Source organism: Ammospiza nelsoni, chromosome 32, assembly GCF_027579445.1.
Source record: "Ammospiza nelsoni isolate bAmmNel1 chromosome 32, bAmmNel1.pri, whole genome shotgun sequence".
NCBI lineage: Eukaryota > Metazoa > Chordata > Aves > Passeriformes > Passerellidae > Ammospiza > Ammospiza nelsoni.
Genome location: NC_080664.1, coordinates 1,064,940 through 1,072,463, shown reverse-complemented (window position 1 = coordinate 1,072,463; position 7,524 = coordinate 1,064,940).

Sequence of the window (7,524 nt, the reverse complement as noted above, 5' to 3'; positions counted from 1 at the left end):
GGGGCACGGCCGGGACGGACCATTCCCGCGCGGGGGGGGGGAGGAGCTGCCCCACCGGGCGCCGCCAGAGGGCGCGGTGGTTGCAGCCCCGCGCGGGGGAAGCGGCGTCCCCCGCGGAGGGAGTGGAAGGGCCTTGAGCCGCCTTGTGGAAAATTCTCGGATTTGGGGTTTTGGGGGGGTGGTTTTGGTTGGTTGTTTTTTTTTCTGATTAAAGAACTCATAATCCTTTATGCTTCCAACAAACTGCACACACCGGCACGGTCAGACCCCGCTCCGACCCCACCGGCCGCCCCGGCCCTTTTTTTCCTGATTTTCCCAGTTTTTGGGCCAGCCCCGCGGATCCCGCAGGGACACTGCGGAACAAGGCAGCGATCCCGCAGTCCCGCTTCCCTGTGCCCGTGCCCGGTGCCCCCACCGGGGGTGCCCAGGGACTGTCCCCTCCCGGTGTCCCCCATCCTGCCGGCAGACCCCCGTCCACCCTTCCCGGAACCCCGGCGAAGGGGCCGGAGCGGCTGCCAGGGCTCGGCCCGGCCAGGAACGGGTGGGGAAGCGCTGGGAAGGGGCCGCGGCTCCGGTGGGAATGTCACAGGAGCAGGATTTCCTGCAGACAGCACCGATATAGCCAGGGCACGAACCCACGGCAGGCTCCTGCAGGCGGCAGCCCTTGGTTCGGCCGACTTGGGTGTCCCCCCAGACACACAGAGGGAGCAGCACGAATGATGCTCTGAGGGTATTCCTGCCAGGAAAACACACCTCAAAACCACTTTGCTTCAGAGAAAGACCCACAAAATATATTACAGTGCATTGAGGGGTAACTGGTTGGTTTTGGTGAGAGAATTAAACACTGTGGTGTGGGTGGAGGGTGGAGATTCCAGCCCTCAGGTCCCCTGCCCTGTGAGGGACCTCACCAACGCCATCACCTGCAATTAGGGCTGGGCAGATCCGTGTGGATAAGTCGGAGCCAGGGAATAATCAGGGTCCATTGAGGAGATTAAACACAGAGCACAAGCTGCCCAGCAAACGGCCCAGCTGGCAGGCCCTTGGCTGTTCCGTGGGCAGCAGCTCCAAGACGTGGAGGAGTGAAAGAAAAAGAAACAGAAATTGAATAAGTTGGAGCAGGATAAATGGGAGGGGACTGTTCACACACTGAATCCTCTCACTGCCAAGAGCTGCCCGACCTCAGTCCACAGGGACAGCACGGGAGCAAACCCCAGTCAGATCAGTTTGTCACATCGGGCACTGGTCTGTGCTCTCTGGGACCAGGGACAGGAGCCAAGGGAACAGCTGGAGCTGTGCCAGGGGAGGGTTAGGTTGGATATCAGGAAAGGTTCTTCCCCCTGAGGGGTGTCAGGCATTGAAAAGGCTCCCCAGGAATGGTCACAGCCCCCCAAGGCTGCCAGAGCTTCAGGAGCATTTGAACAACACTCTCAGGTCCATTGTGAGAGTGGGAGCTTCTTCCTTCTCATCCCCTTCTCTGCACTTGTCCTCTCCAAAGCGCTTTGCAACCATTAACTCCTTAATCCTCACTCACACCCCCAGGAAGGGTGAGCATCACCCTGGCTCATAAACCTCCTGAGCTCCAAAGCTGCTCCTTAATTTTGAATGTGCCCAAATGGAGCTCTCAAAGCAACGGAGGGATCACAGCATGGAATTGTTCTTAGCCCCATTTCCAGACCTGCTGACCTACAGAAGCTGAGGACTCCTGGAGCCAGGCTTTGCTGGGATGTAAATTACCACTAATGCTCAGATTAGAGCATTTCCCAGCAGTTGCTTCTGCCCATTCCATGGAAACACCCAGCTGGTAAAGGCTCAGTGTCACCAGGACATTTCCAGCTCAGGACCAGTCCCAGCCTCACTGGCTGGGGTGGAAAACCAGCCCTGCTCCATAGAGTGAGAAAGGAATTCCTGCTGGGTGACAATTCTGTGTCAGCCAAGAGAGAAATGCAGGAGTGACACCACTCGAGCCAGGACACGACCAGGTGCTGCTGTCACCTGTTGGGAGGTGAAACACCCAGTTCTGTATTTTATACCCGGGCAGGTTCTTTCCTGTGAGTCACCAGCTGTGACTGAGGCACGGGCAGTTCCCCTTGAGCCCCATCCAGGCAGCCCAGGAGCTCCCAAAGCCTTCCCCCAACAGCTGGGTTTGGGATCATGGCAGAAACAATTGTTCCTCCTGCCCAGGGTGTTCCAGAGCAGAGTGAGCTGGTGGACACACAAATGAGACATCCCAGCCTGAGAACAAGCAAAGGGCAAGGCAAGGAAATCCTTTCCTACAGCAGCCCTCAACCAGTTCCATGGAATCAGAATATGGAGCCATTTCTGTCTTGTTAGAGTCAGATTATCTGATGTGAGCCACTGCCAGTAAAAACTGGGATTTCCTGTCACCAGCCTCCCTCTGCTCTATTGACTTTTCCTTGCTTCGGGCGTACCTTATGGATTTATTCCTCATTCCCCAGCAGAAGGGATCCAGCTGCATCCAAGGGCACCTCCCCTGTTCCTCTAGAGCAGGAGCATCCCAACACTCAGGAGGGTTGTGAGGACCATGACACAGAGACCTGAACTGGAGCAGAGCCTTTCCCAGCCCTCAGAGCCAGCAGGACACCCGCTGGTTTCGCAAGAGGAAACTCCACCTTGGGGTAGAGCAGAGGGCACCAGGAATTCAGCCTTAGGAAGCCAGGAGTGAATGTTAAAACCACGAGGCAGAGCAGTAGGAGCGGTGCTGGGTGAGATTTATGGATCCTGGGTGTGAGCTGGGACCTCCCACTGGCAGCTCCCAGGTCTGGGCTCTCCCTTGTAGTGCAAAGTGCTGCTCCTTCCACAAGTGTGCTGAAACAAGGAGTCAGCTTCCCTTTTCCTGGAGTTTCACTGTGTCACATCCACTCTGGAACAGGTGCTCACTTCAGTCCCAGCCGAATGCAAACACCAGAATAAAAGCAGGGCCTGTTTATTGTCCCTGACTCTGATGAGCTCCCTGCACAGCAGATTTATCTGTTGGTTACCTGGGCATCAACTGCCCAAGGGGTCCAAGGCCAGTCCCTGGTTTAGGGGAGATGTTCTGTCCATGTTCCCTACATTTTGCCCTGTGCCTGCAGAGCTGATGCCAATGTGGCTCAGCCACCTCTTGGCCCCGGTGTTTTGTCCAAAGGTGCTAAATTTGGTTACCACACCTCTGCTGCCATCCTCACTATCAGCAAGGAATAAATATTTTTACACAAGGAATAAATATTGAGCTGGCCTCACTATCTCTGCCTCAGCTCCTGTTGCCTCCTCCCAGGCAGCAGAGCCTGCAGGATTACAGGGTGTTCCCACCACAGGGCTGAGCAGATGCTGCCAGGGCCTCTTTGGTGGCTCTGACACAAAAGGCTGGGCTCAGCAGCTGCTGGAAACATCTGGCTTTAATTCTTCCTTAAAGCCACGGCTTTCATTTGGCCACCAAACCACGTCCCTTTCATCTCTCCAGAGGACCAACCCTGTGGCAAAGCTGACTCTGTCTGTCCTTACCCTGCATTATCCTGCAGGAAGGAAGTCCCAGAAAATTCAAGGCTGTGCTCCTCACAGGGGAGAGATCTTGGAGAGAGCAGCAGCTCCCAGCTGACAGGTTCCTGCTCTTCTGTTCCTTTAAAATCATTCTGGACACACATTCCTCCATCAGCATGGTTCCAAGGGGCTCAGAGTCCAGCTTAGACCTGATTTCCCCTAAATTCCCTGGGCTGAGAACCCAAATGTGAAGAGTCAACAGAAGTGACAAGTTGTGCTGAGCAGGCCAAAGGGTGTCCTTGGGCTGGAGGGAGAAACTGTGTCTGTTTAGAAATCCCTTCAACTGAGGGTGCTGAAGGTTTGTGGCTGGGCTGGCAGGCTGGGAAGAGGGCTGGGAAAAGGCCTTGGCAGGATCAGAAAAACCAGCAGGGGCAGTTTACTCAACAACACTTGGCTGATAATTCTGCTATCAATAAACCCGAGCAGGGAGATGTTTTGAACACTCAGGGTGTTTTTTGTGCAGTAGAAGAGGCCTGGAGTGAGAACTTTGGAGGTTGGAGAGATCAGCTGCCATCACATGATCCTGTGGTAACCACAGCAAAGTTTTATCCAAAGCCAGGGAAACTCTTGGCTCTGCTTCTGGGCCTGAGCTCAGCAGAGATTGTGCCATTGTATTTTCACAAACTTCCATCGGTGCTGAAGTAACTGATTGGCTTTTCCAGGCAAAACTGAGTCGTGCTGTGGGAGAGGTGCCTTGGGCAGCTCAGAGCCATCACGGAGTCTGATCCCAACATGCCAGGCCAACCCAGCTCCAGGGGCAGCCAGCCCTGAGCAATCCATCTCCTGTGGCAGACCCTGGCTACACCCAAAGACTTGGCAGGGCTGGAGCGTAGAAACTGTGCTATAATTTCGAATAAACCAGCTCTTCCCATCTGCCTCCTGCCCTGCTGCTGGGCCACGCTCTTCAAATGGCCACAGGGAAAAGGTTTTGCCCTTTTATTGAATGTGATCAAATCAAACAATCCATGCAGGGGACAGCAGGACAACAACAGGCTCACATGGACTCACAGCTGCCTGCCTGGAGCAGGGACCTGCCCTGGAGCACAGTGTGGGGGATTTTTCTGTTGCTCAGGTGCTATTTTTGGTACTCAGGATTTTCCCTTCTTGCTACACTGTATTCCAGCCAGGAAACCCTCCAGGGCATCCAGCCAGCAGGAGCTGATCTCCAGAGGAACGTTCAGGAGAGCTCAGGTGTCCCTGTCCCACCTCTCCATCCAGGTCAGAGCTCCTGGCAGGGAGGAGGAGCGAGTGAATCACCAGGAAAGGGCAGGAGCAGGAAATGCAGCTGCAAGGCTGACCCAGCATGGCTCCTCCTGGACCTTGGACAGATGGAGCTGGCCAGGAGTTAATGTTTAACTCCTCCAAAGGCCTCGGCTCAGCACAAGGCCCTGCAGACACCAGGGACACCCTGCTTGGCCAAGAGCTGTGCTGGGATGGTCCCAGGGCTGCACTTCTGCCTCAAAGGCAGTTAAGTCACAAAAGTCCAAAGAGCCTCACAATGTCCTGATAAGCACCAGAAAAGAGATGGAGAAATGACATTAATGGCATTAATTTGTTCATTTGGGCAGCCCTGTCCCAGGCACAGCAGTTCCCACCATCAATAAGGAAAAGCTCGTGAGTTGTTTGGATGTGTTGTTTCCAAGGAACTTGGCAAAGCCCCAGGACTTCCTGCTCTCCCTTCTTTCCCCATCTCTCATTCCTCTTCCCAAGGGCATTTAAATCCAAGCCTGACAATCCTGGCTAAAAAGGAGCACACAGTGCCCCGGGGGCAGGGCAGGACCCAGCACCTTAATCCCAGCTCGGGTTACTCAACAGCAGTTTTGGATTCCTGTTCCTCACTTCACCCTTGTAAAGTGGGAATGGTGCTTCCTGAATTCCCAACGCTGCCAGAGTCACGTCTGAGGGCTAATTAGGAATGTCCAAAAACTGGATGAGTGGCTGTGAGGTGCTTCCTTGCTGAGGACCAGGAACTCAGATTTTCCTGCTCCTCCAATCAGGATGCTAAGGACAGCCAGGAACTGCCAGGAATGGGCTCAGCAGTTCTGCCTCTGTCCCACAGGGCACACACATCCTGCAGGGCATCCATCCATCCATCCATCCATCCATCCATCCATCCATCCATCCATCCATCCATCCATCCATCCATCCATCCATCCATCCATCCAGTTCATTTGTGGCCTCTGCAATAACCTGACATGGGTGGGAAGGATTCAGCCGTGTTCAGCAGGTGGATCCAATGTCTCTCCCAGTCCCCAAGGCTGAGGAAGAAAGGATTCTGTAACCCAAGAAGAAGCAGCAGCTCTGACTGTCCAGGAATAAAAGAGTCTCAGTGAGCAGCTCCTGGCTAAAGTTACCTGCAGGCAGAAAGGGGAGAGCTCAGGGAAGAGCTCAGGCTGTGCCATCAGAACCCCAGGTGTGCAGCCCTGCCTTAGCAAAGCCATGCCGCAGAAGTTCCATGATGGTGTTTTTCTGTTACCTTGGTTTTATCACAAAGCAAAAAGGGAATGTACAGACTGACAGAGCATGTTTGGAAATGGAAATGAAATTCCAGTTTAATCACTGATTAAACAAACCAGTGGTGCTCTTGGGAGGGGTCACTTGGAGTTTACGGGTTGGGTGGGGACCTCAAAACCAAAAGAATGCCATGAGGGTGTCCCAGGCTCTTCTGGGGGTTTCTTCACCCTGGCTGCTGGGCCTGGGCTGTGGGAAGCTCAGGAGCCCAAACACTCAGAGTCAGTGCTGGCTCCTGAAAAATGCCTGAGTGAGACTCGGGTGAAACATCAGAAAGGCAGGGGTGAAGAGAGAAAATGTTTCTTTGGATTCTCCCCTCTGCGTATTAACCTACCAGAGTGCTCCCATTCTGCAGCTCCAAGGGTGACTCCAGATATCCCTGAAAAGCAAGAGGCACTACCAACAGATTAATAATTACACCTGGGGTTGTTTCCCGGAGAATTGTTCCTATCTCATTGACCCATCAACCTGCAATTCACCACCTCTCACCAAAGCACCAGAAACCCCATTTTAGATCAATGCTGAGCCCTCAGCTGCAACTGGGGAATGAGATCAGAGCTCAGACGCTTCAGCTGCACCTCAGGAATGAGATCACAGCGCTGTCACTGCCGGTTCTCTGCAGCCCCAGGCTGGTGTGTCCCTTCCAGCTCAGGAGACTCCACAATTCTATGATTCTGTGACATGTTCCCTGCTCATACACTTGCCCAAACAATATCTCCTGCTGCCTCCTGGGTGGGTCCCTGTGCTGGAGATGTCGTGGTCTGACCCAGGAGGATTTTTGTAACACCCTAAATTAAACCTTGGAAACCTCACACACAATTAATTAAGGCAAGGCAGCGTCTCCCAAGTGCTGCTCTCTTCCTCCTCATGGCCCATCCCGTGGCTCTGTGAGGTGCCTCACGTTCTGGCACGGCCTCATTTGGACACTAATCCCACAGCAGATCCCTCTGGCACATGGGGCTCTCACACATGGGCACAGAGGCTGAGGCTTACACTGTCTTTGATGCACAGTCTGATTTTTTATCCATGTTATTTTTCCTCCCTGATTCTGATCAGCAGTCTGTGGGCTGCTGTAATGCAAGCAGATATCCATTCTTTTATCCTTGATATTTGAATAGTCAAACTTCCAGGTGCTACTGCAGTGTATCCCGTATTCCAAACATTTCCAGAGAACTGCTCCATCCTATGTAACCTAAAAATTCTCCCTCTCTCTATATCCGTTTCTCATTTTGGAAATCTGTAAGTCTGTTGGAATAAAAGTTTTCCATAAAACCCTGGGTCAAAGTACATCACTGCAGCATTCCAGACGAGGCTGCACATTGGAAAAGCAGGGGTGAGTTGCCAGAAGTGCCTCAACATTGGTGTCTGGTGTCATTTGAGGTACCCTGTGGTGTTCCTGTCACCAGAAAAAGGGGGAGATCCCAGTCCAGAAGGGAACCTTCCACCATCCCAGGTTGCTCCAAGGCCAGGTTGAAT